The sequence below is a fragment of the Suricata suricatta genome, chromosome 12 (genome assembly GCF_006229205.1).
Source record: "Suricata suricatta isolate VVHF042 chromosome 12, meerkat_22Aug2017_6uvM2_HiC, whole genome shotgun sequence".
NCBI classification, from domain to species: domain Eukaryota; kingdom Metazoa; phylum Chordata; class Mammalia; order Carnivora; family Herpestidae; genus Suricata; species Suricata suricatta.
Window position 1 is genome coordinate 53,971,078 of NC_043711.1, and position 17,829 is coordinate 53,988,906.

Here is a 17,829-nt window from a genome sequence, read left to right on the forward strand (position 1 = left end):
TCTACTTCATGTGTTTTTTTCTTTTGTTCCTTATGATTTTGGTGTCCTATTTAAGCAATTATTGACTAAATTCAGGGTCACTAAGATGTATTTTCTTCATATATCTTCTTCTAAGAGTTCTGTAGTTTTAGTTCTTTTATTTAGATTTTTGATTCGTTTTGAGTTTGTTTTTATATATGATGTGAGAAGGGTCCAGCCTCATTCTTTTGCATGTTGATAGTTATTCGTCCTGGTACCATTTCTTTATAAAGACTACTTTTCTCCATTGAGTTGTCTTGGCAAAGGAAATGATTCTTAAGCATTGCTTTTGAAGGAGAGATGTAAATAGCACAAATGAAAGCATTCTGATTTGACGTCTAGGTAAATTATGTGGAAAATGTGTGGTCCAGTTAGTTAGATCAGAGAGTCGGTTGCCTGTGCCTTACAGAAATCTTAATAGATGAGATATCTTTCAAGAAGTTTGAATATGGAATTTAGAGGGTGAAGTTGTGGTGGTAGATCAAGAAATGACCTTATGGTCTCAAACTTGCATGAAACCTTCAGTTATTAGAATAAATGTATAGAGAAACTTTGAAAGAAGTTTAAGTAAAAACATCTGTAAATTTATATCATAAAGCCAACATGCAAAAATAATAAAAGTGGGTAAAACAGAGAACATGAGAAATACAATTTATAATTTTATTTCCTCCAAATGAATATAGAAGCACAGAAGTAGAGGCAATTAACTAAATGGTAAAGTAGGGAAAAGAATGTTAGTGAAGAGTCAGAATTCCTTGGTGCAAATCCTAACCTACATTAAGTATGTAACCTTAAATAAGTCACTTAACCTTCAGAATAGTAGCTGATATTTACTGAGGCCTGGTTATGTTCAGGATTTTGTATAAGCCTCAGCCTTTTTTTGTAAAATGGAGATGATGTCAAATTAATTACTTTGTAAACTTTTGTAAAGAGCCATATATATAGAAGGGATGATTATGCTTGAAATTGGGAAACTATTCAAGTGTAGTAGTAGTAATAGCAGCTGATAGTATGTGTGTTTGTACTCAAAATAATTCCTCAAGGTATGCTGTATTTATACCTTGATGATGAAGAAACTAGTGTTTAGTGGTTATGAAAGTTGTACAGTCAGTAATCAGAGCAGTTAATTTAATTCATGATTTCTTTATACCACCTTGATTTTAGTTTGAAAGATTGTAGATCCTGGTGGGTAGAGGAAGGGAAGGGAGAGTAGGGTAGCACCAGTGAGATTTAAATTTTTAGGCATATGGAAGGTTAAGATAAAATTCCAAAGGGGTGATGAGTCCTGAGATAGGTGATCTCAGAGGCAAGATGGAACAGTGCCCTATGTTAATAAGGTCAGTGGTATACTGTACCTCATTTGATTAATCTATAAACTCCAGAAGAGCTAGATATTATGAAGCACAGTTATGTAACATATAACTGGAGAGAGACAAAGGGCAGACAGAACACCAACTAGTGAAGTAATGAAATCAAGATGGAAAGAAGAGGTAAGTACAGGAGGCCACAATACTACTGCGGCTTATAGAGATGCGTAGACTTTGCTTTGAACCATGAGGAGGTTACTTCTTAGAATTAATTCTCCTATTTATACCCTTTGAAGGCTTTTCTCACCTACCAATGAAGCCTGTGGTCAGTCTCCAAATGTTGTGGAACTAAGCACTTTTAAATGCTTTGTGACTTTAATCTTATGCTCCTTGCATACTTATTTCCCCATGGTTGAGTTGAGAAATAATTATTTGGGGAATGTAAGATAGACCAAAAAAGAGTACAAGAAAACAGCAGAACGATTTTTGTTCCTTGATTTATCCTGTACCATTATCTTCTTGACAACAAGTACAAAGTTCAAGCTCTAGTTGTTATCCTGCTGCTACTAAATTATCAAGCAATAGACATGTTTCTCTTTGATAGAGTTGAGCTGTTGGAGATATCATCAGCTGGCACAGGGAGGAGCAAAGGATTTTGACCTCTAATTCTGGTTTGCAAACTTTTGGTTTCTACATAGAAATTCATGGTGATTGATGATCACAAGAATAGATTTGAGATAGAAGTATGGATAGGGAAGATAACTGATAAATACTGAGCCCATGCTTTCTGTGGGACAATCTGAAGCACTTGATGATGAAATAAGAGTATCAGAGTTCACAAAGGCCTGAGTTGTTTTCATTTATACTGCTTTGCTTCTCAGAAATGGCAGAACTAGGATTCTGAAGAAAAGACAATTGAGAAACATTATTTTAGCAAAAGCTGATGCTGTGTGCTAATTTTGTCACCACATGTGCATTTAATACATGCTGGAGAGTAGGAAAAGAGGAAACTAAATATATGACTGTTAAATCTAGTTTGCCCCTCTCTTATAGAGTGTCTAATAGCACAGAATCTGAAATTAGACTGCCTAGGTTTCCAGCCTCTCTCCTCTATTCATTACATTATGCAGTAGGTGATGCCAGACTTCTCACACCTTGTGAACACAAGGCATTGAACCTATTTGGTGTGAAGGGAAACAGAATCAGGGGGAAAATTTTCTTAGGCTGTTAATACATGAAGGTTATAAGTTTATTGCCTGACCACTCACCAGTGAGCTCAACTGTATAATGTATGCTGACACACTTTCTGTCAAAAACCCAGCTTAGATCCTTGATAGTTGGCAAAAATGTGCTAGGGGAGATAGCATGCATCTGTCTCTTAGACTGTCCTAGCCCTCTTCCAGTATCAAGTCAGATTACTAGGAAGGTGCAGGCCTGAATTTATAGAAATTCACTCACTGAACCATGAGTTTATAATAAGCCCTTGATTTTTGTTACAAATGGATATTAGAATCATATACAAAGAATGCCTTTCCATTTTTTATGGAAATCATCATTAATCATTGGTAGTTGATTTTCTTATATAAAAATTTACATGCACAGTGCCTAGGTGGCTCAGTCAGTTCATCTGACTTCAGCTGAGGTCATGACCTCAGAGTTGGTGGATTTGAATTTCACATTGGGCTCTGTGCTGACAGCTATCTCAGAACCTGGAGCCTGCTTCAGATTCTGTATCTCCCTCTCTCTCTGACCCTCTCCTGCTCATGGTGTTTCTGTCTCTCAAGAAAAAAAAAGTCAGACACTTAGCTAGCTGAGCCACCAAGGCACCCCAAGGCCTCAGTATTCTTAATTAATGTAGCACCAAAGCAGGGACGTGCCTTTTGAAATGTATAGTATTAGAACTGAAGAGCCAAATGTGAAAATTAAGAATTCTTTTTTTGAAAAAGAAGTACAGTTGTGGAGTTGTTTTTTGTTTTCCTTCCCTAAGACTTATGAATCATAGACCAGTGTTTCCAGCCTATGTGCTTAGATCCTTGTTGACAATGGAACTGTTGTGAGTAGTCCAAATATCCCATGTGTATTTTTCAAAAAGTGTTAATAAAACTATAGTCTCTATCATGTGGAAGCTTGTACATTTTTTAATTCTTAGAAATGATATTTTTTTAACTCCGGTATGATTAATGTACATTGTTATATAGTTTCAGATGTACAATATAGCAATTAAACAGTGTAGCAATTAAACAGTTCTATAAAATACTCAGTGCTCATTACAATAAGTGTACTCTTAATCCCTTTGATCTCTTTCACTCATTCCCCACTCCCCCACTAGCCTCCCCTCTGGTAACCACCAGTTTGTTCTCTATAGTTAAGAATCTATTTTTTGTTGTCTCTTTTTTCTTTGTTCGTTTTGTTTCTTAAATTCTATATATGAGTGAAATATATTATTATATTTTATTATATTTTATTATATATTATTTGTCTCTCTCTGACTGACTTATTTCACTTAGGAAATTTGTACAGTTTTTAACCTTATAATATCATTGGATATTACATGATATTAGGAAGTGAAGGTAAATTTAGTAGGCATGATAAAGGTATTGTAGGTATTTGGGTAAATGACCTTAAATTTTGTGCAGTAGTGCTGAAGTATTTTGGTGTGGAGTGTCATGTAATTTACTTTAAGTAGTTAGCAGTGTATGTATGTGTAAAGGCAAAGCAAATATGGTAGAAAGTTAGCAGTTGTTGAATCTAGGTGAATATATGACGGTTCATTATAGCATTCTATTTTTTCTATATATTTGAAATGTTTGTAACTGAAAGTAAAAGAAAGGCAGCTAGGACTTCAAAAGAATGGTTATCATATAGAGAATATTACTACAGGGGAAGTGAGCAGGGTGGGGGTGTTGGGGGTGGTGGAATGGGTTAAGCAGGTAATGGGTACTAAGGAGGGCACTTGTGATGTGCACTGGGCGTTGTATGTAAGTGATGAATCACTGAAGTCTACATCTGAAATTAATATTGCACTGTATGTTAACTAGAATTTAAATAAAAACTTGGAGGAAAAAAATAAAAGCATATGGCAAAAGCCTTGTGTTTCACTGCTAGAAACAAAACAAAAAAAAACACACACACACAAAAGAATGGTTACTGGTACTTGGTCCAACCTTTATTTTTTTAAAGGAGGAAAAATTTTATCACAGTGTTTCAGCTGCCTTATTTTTTGCCTAACATACTACTAGCATAAGGGAATAACTAACTGAAGTGTGTTAACTGTGTGCTAAAATTACTGCTACAGTCTTTTCTATCCTGAATGTCTACAGTGGAGCATGCTGGCAGCCTTCCTAGGAATTATAGACATATCCTGCCAGTTATAGATGCAGAGAAGTCTGTAGAATAGTTGGCATTTGTGCTAGTAGGTACCAGGTGAACACAATGATTCTGGAGGATATTACCTGCCCATTCTGCCTTGTAAGCGATCTGCATTCTCAACCTTGATGACCTGGCAGACTTCTAGGTCTGTAGCCAGTCTATAGGGTTAGAAAGACCCATTTCCTGCTCCATTCCCTACCAAGTCATATTAGAGCTAGCAGAAACTCCCATTTCTGCTCTGGCTGTAATATCCCACTTGAATTCTGCAGGGAAAAGCCAAGTCTTTTGGCCCTACTCAGTCTAGTCTTCCACTTCCCAGAGATTCCAAAAGCACCCCCCAGGTAGAAGACCAGCTTCTACTAGTTCCCAGCTTTGGGTAGAATCAGTACCAAGCTACTACATGTGCCAGATAACCTGCTTTACAGTATTGTAACAGATGATGCTAGGAAAAGCGAAAAGATCATACACAGCTCAGCTTTCCTTAGAACCTCAACTCATGAGATCCTTACTTGGGATGTGACAGAAGTTAGCTTGATCATCAGTTTTCTTAAATATGTTCACATCCACTCTCTGTCATTTGCGTAGTTTGAAATGTACTTAAAACTTTCATAGACCCTGATTCTCTTAGTCTTGTTAAACACAGTTTTTACTGTGTGTATATGAATTTGGCCAATGTATTGTCAGAATATTATTTTTTCACTAAACATGTGAGTGTTCATGTAACTGGTTACATAGTCAGGTAACTGGTATATATGTTCTCATATTTTTATTTTTTGCTTGTTGTATTATAAATATTTCAAACAAGCAGAAAAATAAAGAGAATAGCGTAATAAACATTCAAGGACCATTATCAGTCTTTTTCAAACTTACGATTTTGCTGTATTAAATAGAATTTAATTTTGTGTGTACCACTGTTCAACCCATTTCCCCATCTTTGAACATAACTATTCTGAATTTAGTATTTTTCATGAACATGTTTATTATGTACTTTTATTGCATATGCATGTATTCATAAGTAATACATAGTATTCTGTAACTTCTTTTTTGACTGTGTCATCCTTTTGAAATTTACATGAGTAAATACAGTTCTGTTCTATTTCATTGTTACATGGTATTCTGTTGGGTGAATTTCCAATATTTCATTGCTTCATAAATAAGTGCTGCAATGAATATTCTTCAAAATGTCTCCTTACACACATATACAAGAGAATCTTGCAGTATATATATGCCTAGAAATGGAATTACTGGGTTGTTTGGTATATTCATGTTTATATAACTAGACATTGCCAAATTGCTATATAGAGTGTCTGTACCAGGTTTTTTTTTAATATTTATTTTAGAGAGAGAACGAGGGAGGGAGGAAACACAAGCGGGGAAGGGACAGAGAGATACAGAATCTGAAGTAGGCACCAGGCTCTGAGCTGTCATTGCAGAGCCCAGTGAGGGGCTTGAACTCACAAACTATGAGATCATGACCTGAGCTGAAGTTAGACGCTTAACCGACTGAGACACCCAGGCACCCCTGAGTGACTGTACCAATTTAAAAATTGGTGCCAATTTTGGAACCAAAAGTTCTCATTACCCACATCTTTATAGACACTTGAAATTTCGGCTTGTCTGTGGATATGAAGTGTTACCCATACAGCTAGTTTTGGTTTCTTCATAGGGATTTGCTTATGTTGGGCAAAGCTTATGAAAAGCCAGTGATGCTGATTGACATCCTAGATTTTTCCCTCAGGAAATATCATTGCTTGATTATCCAGTTTAGGAGGCTATTCTAAATGAAATGCTGCTTCCTGGTGAAATATTTTTGCTTTCAAGACCATAAAAAACCTTTTAGGAATTCTGAACAAGAATAGCTTTGAGAGAAAAAATTTCTCATAAGGCATTTTCATTTTCCAAATTTACCCTGTCATTCCAATTTCCTCCCATGATTCTCTTAGCTCTTCTGACAGTGCATGAAAGAATATGTCAGGATCTTTATTGACAAATTACAGCTGACAGCAGAATAATCCTACTTCAGTTAAGTAACAAGCTTTCACTGTTTTCATTGCTATCATTTTGATTACTCCAGTAATTAAACTGAATCTGTTTCTCAGGAATCAAATTAAGAAAGCCTAGAATATTCCACTACTGAATTGGCAGCAACTACCTGATAATGATCTGGTGACTTTTCTAGAGAAGACAAATATAAAGAATGTGTTATTTCATGTGCAGTGAACTTAAATGGTTGCTTCTTGAGTTGAATTATGTTACACTGATCTATTGCTGTGTAACAAATGACCTCAAAACTTAGTAGCTTAAGATCCAGTGACTGGGTAAGATGGAGCAAGAGTATACTTCACCTGGTCTCTCCCACTGAATGCAGTTTTAGAAACCTGGCATAGAGCTGCTATTTGAGGATTCTGAAAGGTAGACTGGAACAGGCAGATTAGGAAAGAAAAGCAGATCTTCAAGTACTGTGGAACTAGGGTTGAATTTATCATTTCTCCCATTCTGGTGTCCCCATGCCTGAATCTAACACAGCTTAAAACCCAAAAGTGGGCGTCAATGTAAATAGAGAGAACTCAGAAGAAACCATCAGTTCTGGTGCAGAGAATAAGAAAGGGACATTCTAATACTCAGCGAAAGTATAGAAGCCCTCTGTTGTTCTTTTTTCTTTTCTCCGTTCTCTTGTGCCGTGGGCTTCAAGCAGTTCTGTGGTGGCAGCAGATTGGGGTCTGGCAGGAGCCTAAAGCTCTGAGGATAGGGAACCTTTCTCTATAATCAGTGGAGCTTTGGTCCCAAGAAGGTAGAATGACTCCATTTGCTTTTTTTTTTTTTCTTTCTTTCTTTCTTCTCTTCAGCTGCTTGGCTCCAGATACAGGCACTGTGGAAATTATGTGAGAGTGAAGTAAATAAAGCCCAAGCTTTCTGGATGTGTGACAGGAAAGGGGAACCCTAGCAAACCAAAAAATACTGGGGAGATCATAAAAGGAAGAAGCTTGGGAAATAAGCTCTTTAAATTTTGTTGGGCACTCCTGGGCTTACACATGTGCTATACATGTAGAAATTCAACCCCACACAGCATCTCGCTCTCTAATAAATGAAGTATGGTTAGAAAACTGCTCAGGTACCAGATTGGGAACAGGGTGGTACTCATATGGGACAGCTCCAAATAGCACTGCAGAGACTTTGAAAACTTAACTGAATGGAAGCCACAGTCCACAGAAGGCTGGTCAGAAACTATAGCCTGAAGAAAACTGGGTTGATTGCCTACTAAAAGAAAATTGTCCGTATTCTCCATAGGATTTTAAGATGACCTAGAATCTTATAATAATGTCTAAAAGTCCAGGATACTTGGCATTTGAAAAAATAGGAAAACCAGTTCACATGGAAAAAGTCAGTCAAAAGATGTCACTGCCAGAAACACAGGTTTAAACAATGACAAAAGCTTTAAAGCAGCAATGATATAAATGTCCCAAGCAAGTAAGAGCAAACATTGTTGGAATGAACAGAAAGATAGTCTCAACAAAGAAATAAAAGAGGTAAAGGATCAAATGGGCATTTTAGAACTGAAAAATACAATAAATGAAAAAGAATTCACTGGATGGGATCAATAGCAGAATGAAAATGACAGAGAAAAGAGTCAATGAACATGAAGATACATAAGTAGAAATTATCCATTGGGTTGGGAGGAATGTTGAGAAAAAAATTGAAGAGAAACTTGGGGACTTGTGGGACAATGACAGAGGTCTAATATTAATGTCATCAGAGTTCTGTAAAGTAGTGGCACAGAAAATTGATTTGAAGAACTAATGACTAGGAACTTTCCAAATTTTGCAAATAACCTAAACTTATAGATTCAGGATTCAAACCCATAGATTTAGGAAATCCTAAAAAGAGTAAAGACAAAGAAACTCACACCCAGACACATCATAACTAAAACTATCTTGACACCAAAATAGAAAATAAGAATAAATTTTAAAAGCAACCAGAGAAAAATGATGCAGTGCTTATAGGGTAACAACTATTCAAAGGGCTGCAGATTTCTCATCAGAGATCTTGGATGACAGAAAGAAGTGGAATTATATTTTCAAAGTGCTAGTGGGGGGAGGTTATCTATTTAAGGTTTTTTGTCTGGCAAAAGTGTCCTTCAGGAATGAGGGTTAAAATAAATACATTCTCTAGGGCACCTGGGTGGCTCAGTTGGTTAAGTGTCTGGATTTGGCTCACGTCACGGTCTCAGGGTTCATGAGTTAAAGCCCTGCATCGGGCTCTCTACTATCAGCACAGAGCCCACTTAGGATCCTCTGCTACCCTCTCTCTCTGCCCCTCCACCACTCACTCACTCACTCTCTCTTTCTCAAAAATAAACATTAAAATTTATTATAAGGATCTATAAACAATTTTGAACACCTAAATCAACAACCTAACAAAGAAGAACAAATTCTCAAACAGTGAACTACCAAAACTCACCTAAGCTGACAAGATAGCCTGAATAGTTCTATGACTATTAAATAAATGAAATTTGCAGTTTTGTGTTTTTTTTTTTTTTAAGTTTGAGAGACGGAGGGACGGAGGAAGGGGCAGGGGGAGAGAATATATCTTAAGCTCAGAGCCCGATGCGGGGCTTGAACTCACAAAATGCTAGATCACGACCTGAGCCAAAAACCAAGAGTGGTGATGCTCAACTGACTGAGCCATCCAGGTGCCCCAGAAGTGAAATTTATAGCTTAACTACAAGGGGCATCTGGGTGGCTCATTCGGTTCAGCATCTACTCTTGATTTTTGGCTCAGGTCATGATCCCAAGGTCAAGGAGCCAGGCCCTGCGTTGGGCTCTGTGCTGAGTATGGAGCCTCTTAAGATTCTCTGTCTTGGGGCACCTGGATGGCTTAGTCGGTTGAGTGTCCGGCTTCGGTTCAGGTCATGATCTCATGATTCGGGGATTTGAGCCCTGCGTCGGGCTCTGTGCTGACAGCTAGCTCAGAGCCTGGAGCCTGCTTCAGATTCTGTCTCCCTCTCTCTCTGACCCTCCCCTGCTCATGCTATCTCTGTCTCTCAAAAATAAATAAAAACATTTTTTAAAAATTTAAGATTCTCTGTCTTTCCTGCTGTCCCTTTCCCCTGCTTGCTCACGCATGCTCTCTCTCTCTCTCTTACAATTAAAAAAAAAAATTCTGAAAAAAAATCACATAGTTTCACTGGCAAAATTCTACCACATACTTATAGAAGAAATATACCATCTCTATGTGATCTCTTACAGGAAATGGAAGAGAAGGGGACTCTATTTTATGAGGCCATTATTACTCTGATGTCAAAACCATACAAAAGCTGTACAAGAAAACAAAAGAGCACACCAATATCCCTCATGAACATAGATGAGAAAATACTCCACAAGGCACTAACAAATTGAACATAGCAATATATGTAAAAAATAATATACCATGTCTAAGTTTTTATCTGGTATGCAATACTAGTTCAGTAATTGAAAATGAAACAATGTATTTCATAATATTGACAACCCCAAAATCAAAACCATGTATCACTTCATACAAGAAAAGCATTTGACAAAATTTAATAATATTCATTATTTTTTAAAGTTTATTTGTTTATTTGAGTGGGGAGGAGTACAGAGGAAGAAGGAGAGAGAGAACAGGCTCTGTGCTGTCTGCGTGAAGCCTGATGCCTTGGCTCAGTCTTAGAACTGTGATATTATGACTTGAGCTGAAACCAAGAGTTGGAAACTTAACAGACTGACCCACCCAGGTATCCCCATTCATTATTTAAAACTCTCACCAAACTAGAAGTAGAAGGAAATTTCTTCAACTGATAAAGGACATCTAACAAAAAAAAATTTTTTTTAATTGCAGCTGACTTCTTTATGGTGTAAGCCTGAATTTTTTAATTTTAAGATTGGGAAGAAGGCAAGGATGTCCTCTCTGGCCACTCTCTATTTAGCACTGTACTTGAAGTGGGCACCAGTACAATAAGACAAGAAAAAGAAATAAAAGGCATACAGATGGAAAAGGGAAAAATAAAACTGCCCCTATTCACAGCTACATGACTGCTTACATAGACAATCCCAAGGAATCCACACACCAAAACCAAAAACAAAACCTCCTAGAACAACTAATGAGTTTCGTATGATCCAAAGATACAGTGCCAACTCACACAAACCAACTGAACTTTTATATACTTGCAATGAACAATTGGGGGGAAGGATTTACTATTTATAAAGGCAGCAAGAGAAGAATACTTAAGTATAAATATAGAAATCATATTACACATAGGATCTATATGCTGAAATTATAAAACTGATGAAATTAAAGATATAAGTAAATATATAGATATATTTAGGGACAGGAAGACTCAGCATTCTAAAAATTTCATTTCTCCCCAGTTCCATAGATTTAATACAATTCCATTAAAAACTCTGAGCAAGATATTTTTGTAATTATAGACACACTTAGTCTCAAACTTATGTGGAAAGGCAGAGGAACTAGAAGAGCCAGCCCAATTTTGGAAAAGAAGGATAAAGTTGAGTGAGTTACCCTACCCATTTTAAGACTTCTCATAAAGCTACTGTAATCAAGATGGTGTCATATTGACTAAAGGATACATACATAGATTGTTGGAATAGAATAGAAAGTCCAGAAATAGAACCACATAAGTATTTCAATTTCATTTTTTGTTAAAATACAAAGACAATTCAATGGAAAGTGGATAGTGTTTTTTAAAAAAAGACCAACAAATTCAGTATCCATCTGAAAAAAGCTACGCAAAATATATCATAAATTTATATGTAAAATGTAAAACTTTTAGAATACATAGAAAATCTTTGACCTGGGACAAGGCAAAAAGTTCTTAGGTATGACACCATAGGCTCAACTTATAACATTAAAAAATGATAAACCGGAGTTTATCAAAATTAAAAGTTTTTCGATTGTTGAAAAACACGATGAAGAGAATGAATGAAAAGGCATGTTGCAAGCTCAGGAGAAAACGTTGCAAATTGTGTATCTGATAAAGGCCACATGTTCAGAATATATTTTTAAAACTGTTAAAAATGACCAGAAAAAAACAATCCATTTGAAAAATGGTTGAATGTCTCAAGTAGTTTTTGTTTTTGTTTTTACCAAAGAGGATGTACAATGGTAAATAAATACATGAAAAAATGTTTAGTAGTATTAACTATTAGGGAAATGCAAATTTAAACCATAATGAGATACGAGTAGTCTAATAGTTAAAATAAAAATTAACAATTTCAGATACTGACAAGGATGCTGATACCCCCATACTTTGTTTTAGGAAAGGAAAATGGTACTACTACTACTCAAACGATTGATTTTCTCTTTAAGTTAAATATATGCTTACCCTGTGACCCAGCAAATCCATTCAGATGTCCTTCAGCAAGTGAATTGATAAACTGTGGTACATCCATATAGGGGACTATTGCTCAGCAATAAAAAGAAATGAACCATTGATACAACATCCTGGATGCATGAATGTCAAAGGCATTATGCTGAGTAAAAGAAATCATCCTAAAGGTTATATGCTATATGATTCTGTTTATATTACATTCTCAGAAGGACAAAACCATGGTGAAAAGAATGGATTATACATAGTGGAGGGGTTAGGTGTGACTACACAAAGGAGTCATTTATTTATGTATGTATTTATTTTTGGAGTATAATTGACGTACAGTGTTATATATCCTATACTGTACTTTTCATTTCTGTGACTTATTTTATAACTGGAAGTTGTACTTCTTAATATTCTTTATCTATTTCACCCACCTCCCCCACCACCTCCCCTCTGGCAACCACCAGTTTGTTTTCTATGAGTATTTTAAGAGTCTGTTCATTTTGTTGTTGTTGTGTGTTTTTTACATTACACATGTAAGTGAAATCATAGGATATGTGTCCTTGTCTGACTTATTTCACTTAGTGTAATACCCTCTAGTCTCATCCATGTTGTTGCAGATGGCAAGATTTTGTTCTTTTTATGACTAATATTCCATTGTGTGTGTGTGTGTATGTATACACACACATATATATACCATATCTTCTTTAATTATTTATTGATCAGTGAACAATGAATAATTGGGCTGCTTCCCTATCTTGGCTGTTGTCAGTAGTGCTGCAGTAAATGTAGGGGTGCATGTATCTGTTTGAATTAGTGTTTTTGTTTTCTTTGGGTAAGTACGCAGTGGTAGAATGACTAGATCATATGGTAATTATATTTTTAATTTTTTGAGGAACCTCCATACTATCTTCCACAGTATGGAGGAAATAGGGAAAGTATGTCCCCCCCCGCCCCCGTCAGTGCACAGGGGTTCTCTTTTCTCCATATCCTCACCAGCACTTGTTCCTTGTCTTTTTCATACTAGCCATTCTGACTGATCTGAGGTGGTAATCTCATGGTTTTGATTTGCATTTCCCCAGTGATTAGTGACATTGAGGAGTTTTCACAATGGAGTCTTTTACAATGATGGAACTGCTCTTTATCCTGATTGTGCTGGTAGTTACATAAATCTATGCATGTTTTAATATTTGTACAACTGCTACACATATCTAAAACAGTCCATTTATAGTGCTAACTTAAAACATTTTTTAAAAACTTAGTGGCATAAAGTGACTACTGTATGTCATGATTCTGTGGACTGACCAAGTGATTCTGCCTTCCATGTGTTGGCTAGGATATTGGGATGCCCAGAAGGTCCAAAAGGCCTCATTCACATGACTAGCAGTATGTATTAGCCATTGACTTAGAGTTTAGCTTTGGCTCTTCACCAGTGACCTTGATTCTTCCACTCTTACTACTCCCCATGTGGCTGTTTGGGCTTCTTTGCAGCATGGCTGGTGGGTTCCATGGGTGTTCAAAATAACAATCTCCAACTTCCAAGCACTAATTAGTCTCTGCATCATGCTTGCTAAAGCACTGTTTGCTACAGTTAGTCCCATGACCAAGCCCAGAGTCCATGTGGGAAGAAGACTGCACAGGGCATGAATACCAGAAGTGTTGACTCATTAGGAACCTCCAAAGTACTGTCTCTCATGGATGGTGAGTGGAGTAATTGAAGAATCCCTGTTATTTAATTTTTTAATGTTTGTTTTTGAGAGAGAGAGTGAAAGCAGGGGAGGAGCAGAGAGAGGGAGACACAGAATCTGAAGCAGACTCTAGGCTCTGACCTGTCTGCACAGAGCCTGATGCAGTTCTTGAACTCATGAACCATATGACTTGAGTCGAAGTCGGATGCTTAACTGACTGAGCTATGTGCCCAAGATTGCCTGTTATTTTTTTTTAATGTAAACTGTGATTGTTTTTAAACATGTTGAAAATGTGTTCTTTTTCTGTAAGTAGCAATGACTATAGACCCACATCTTGACAGAGGTTTGAGTTCTTTCTTTGTGTACCCAATTACGTTTCCCCATAACTATCATTAATTGACCCTCAGCATGGAATGGGGTTCCACCCAAAAGCACTCACATATGAAAGATGCTGAGAGAGTGGATCTTAAAAGTTTTCAGCACAAGGAAAAAAATTTTGTAGCCATATATGGTTATGAATGTTAACTAAATTTATTGCAGTAATCATTGTGCAATATACATATGTATCAAATCATTGTGTTGTACACCTAAAACTAATACAGTGTTGTATGTATTGATTATATCTCAATTTTTAAAAACATGCAAAAGAGCTTACATAGCACTGCAGATAACCATGGGATTAATTTTGGAGCTAGAAAGGAAACTTTTGAACATATATTCAGACAGCATCCAAAGAAGTAGTTTGTAAAAAAAAAAAAAAAAAAAAAGAAAAGCCTCCAATGAGATTTTTATTTTATTTATTTTAAAATTTATGTATTTTTGCGAGACAGAAAGATCATGAGCACGGGAGGGGCAGAGAGAGAGGGACACACAGAATCGGAAGCAGGCTCAAGGCTCTGATCTGCCAGCACAGAGCCTGATGCAGGGCTTGAACCCACGAACCATGAGATCCTGACCTGAGCCAAAGTCAGATGCTCAACCAACTGAACCACCCAGGCCACCCTCCAATGAGGTTTCAATATAGTGAAGGTATAGGAATACTAAACCAGAAATATCCTACAGAATGAGTACATTGCAGAAATTGAAGGTGTTTTGTTTTTTGCTTATTTTCTTTATTGTTTTTAAGCAGTGGTAAACACTAGAAATGCAATTGCTATGAAATGAATGCATAAGCTGGAAAAAGATGGAGGACAGCAGCATTGTGTAGTAGAAAGAACACAGATGGAGAAATAGAAAAGATGAATTCTAGACCTGATCTGACCACAATTGTGGTCTCTTCTTTCAAAACTTTGGGTTTCATACTACAGAATGAGGTGTTTGATCTGAATAGTGCTTCTTAACATCCCTTGAAAACTCTAGAGACCAGGATCTCTACATGGAGGTGCATAATTTGAAAAAAAAATCAGTATACTAATTCTTATCTCCAAAATAAAATTATAGAAGCAAAACAATGAAAGATTCTAGACTGGGGAGACTGCAGTGAGTATAGAATGAGAAGGTACGTAAGAGGGTGTGAGTTTTTATAAATGTTGAGAAATGGAAAATACAAATACAAATGGTCTCTAACACGAGCAAGACAAGACCTATTCATCTTACTCATTTTTTTCATCCCTAAATGCCAAGCCCAGGGCCTGGCACATGGTAATACTTATTGAATAAATTAATACAGGATCCCACCTCTTAGAAAATTTGTCTTGGACTTTGGAGAGAGTAATTAAGGGGTGTAACAGTTTTGTCCCTTTGTTAGTCACACCATTTCCTCTGTAGATGAGGTCTGAATGGTGAACTCTCTTTGCCCCCCTACTAATGCCTATTCACTTTTGGCCTAAAGACTGTAGCTATATAGTGTTGTATCTATCTGTACAGGTGGATATAAGCAGTAGACTAAAACCTGTGCACCAAGGGAGTGTTTAATTGCTCTCACAAACTTATTTTCTGTTGGCCTTGTGTTAAAATCATTAATAAGCTCAGAACTCAAAAAATATTATTTCCTTTTAACTGATACTAATGACCTCTCTGGGCACTGTTCCCTGTATATCCTACAATAGGAATCAAAATTTCCTTTGATAGTCTGGATACCAAAACAGAAATTCATGTTCAAAGTAAATTATTCTTTCAGAGGTCCCTATAAAATGACCTAAAGCAAAATTTAATAGTATGGTAAACTACATATCCAGTTTTAAAAACTATCTATTTTGAAACTACCTAGTAGCAGTTTTTTTTTTCTTTTTAGTGATATTTTTGTTTCCCAGACTTAATAAGATGCTGGATTACATCTTTAAGTTTAAAAAAATTAAACATTTAAAAATATTTATTTATTTTTGAGAGAGTGTGCAGGCAGGGCAGGGGCAGAGAGAGAAGGAGACAGAGAATCTGAACCAGGCTCCGCACTGTCACACAGAGCCTAACATGGAGCTCAAATTCATGAACCATGTGATCATGACCTGAGCTGAAGCCTGGATACTGAGCCACCCAGGTGCCCCAAGTAAAATTTTTAATGACTGGGAAAACTGTATTAGAAATGATAAAATTGCCTGTTACATATTTTGGTACAAATACAGATTTCATTTAGAAATCTATAAATAATCAAGTTATGTATATCTCCTTTTAAAATCCACTATTGGTAAGCTAATAATTGTAAATTTCAAGCTAGTATATCTTATAAGTGAAAAGCCTTTCCTCTATTTCTTTCTTACCTAAGCTTCCCCATCCCACTTCCATTATGTGTTTGTTAATACCTGTTTTTTGCTCCCTCAATGGATGTTAGATAATGTATCAGGCACTTTAGTTGTCTTGCATGCACTATTGTAATAGCCTCCTAAGCACTCTTCGTACATGTCCCCTGGTCCTCACTACTCCAGCATTGTCTGTTCTTAGAGTGACCCTGTTAATCTAAAATGTTTGCTTATTCTGCTCAAGACTTTGATTGACTTCCTATGTCATACACAACACAGTCTGACCCTGCTTCTATCCACCAAGCCTCTCTCCTTATTTTCTGTCTTCTCTCCCTTGTTCACTCATTGTGCACACCAAATCCGTTTCTGTCTGAAAGCCCTCAAACTTGGTATCTCTCCCTGGAACACCTTTCCCCAGATACTCACATGCTTTCATTCAGATCTCTGGGCAGATATTATTTTGTCAGAAAAGGCCTCTGATTCTCTGTCCTCTTTATTCTGTTTTATTTTAATTCATAGCACTTATCACCAATGGATATTGTACATATTTTATTACGTTTTTTGGCTCTTGCTCCTAACTAGAATATAGGCATAATCTGTTTGTTCTTTGATGTTTCTCCAGAGTAGTGCCTCAGATATTTGAATGAGTAGCTAAACTCAAGTTCTTCTTCTTCCTTTGAAGCTTTTCTACATCATGTAGTAATTCACGTTTCTCTTTTTTTCTGAACATCATTATCGGTGCTCATGTTTTGTCTCTACTGATTCCTTAAAGATAGAGTTCTTTGGTAAACATCACTACATCACCACTTAATAGGTAAGAGTGTGGAGTCAGAATTATACATTGTGGTTTAAATCCCAGCCCAACCATTTAGCCATTTGACTCTGAACAAGTAATTAACCTCCCTACGTTTCTATTTCTATGCCTATAAAGTGGCTGTAATGGGTAGTTTTGTGAGTGAAACACAGAAAAGATTCAATCGGTAGAGCATGCGACTCTTGATCTCACAGTTGTGAGTTCAAGCCCCATGTTGAGCATGGAGTCTACTTTAAAAAAATTCTTCTAGCTTCATTTACTCTATGTTAAAACTGAACTATTGAAGAACTTAATTTACTGTTGTTTCATCTTTGTGTCCTGTGTTTACTGCTGTTTCCTGACTAAATTTTATTTATTAAAAATACTAGGTCACTTCTGATCTAGAGCACAACTTCCATAATGTAAGGGAGACTACAACATTTAAAGTGTTACATGTGCATTGCCTTATATTTTCCCTTTCCATGTTCTGGCTCCTTTGCCTGGTAAGACTCATTAGTGTTCCTCTTTCTTCAGGCAAGAATTTCTAACAGTACACTTGAGTAGATTCTTAGAGACCTGAAAAGAAACAGTAAATGTGCATTAGATTTGTAGCAACCTCTGACTTCTGGATATA

At 36.5% G+C, this 17,829-nt stretch overlaps 1 protein-coding gene across 6 annotated transcripts in view; it reads left to right on the top strand.

Annotated features, from left to right (window-relative positions):
- TMCC1 (transmembrane and coiled-coil domain family 1) overlaps nucleotides 1-17,829 on the top strand; it is a 190,418-nt gene that overhangs the window by 112,746 nt on the left and 59,843 nt on the right. The window lies entirely within an intron of this gene.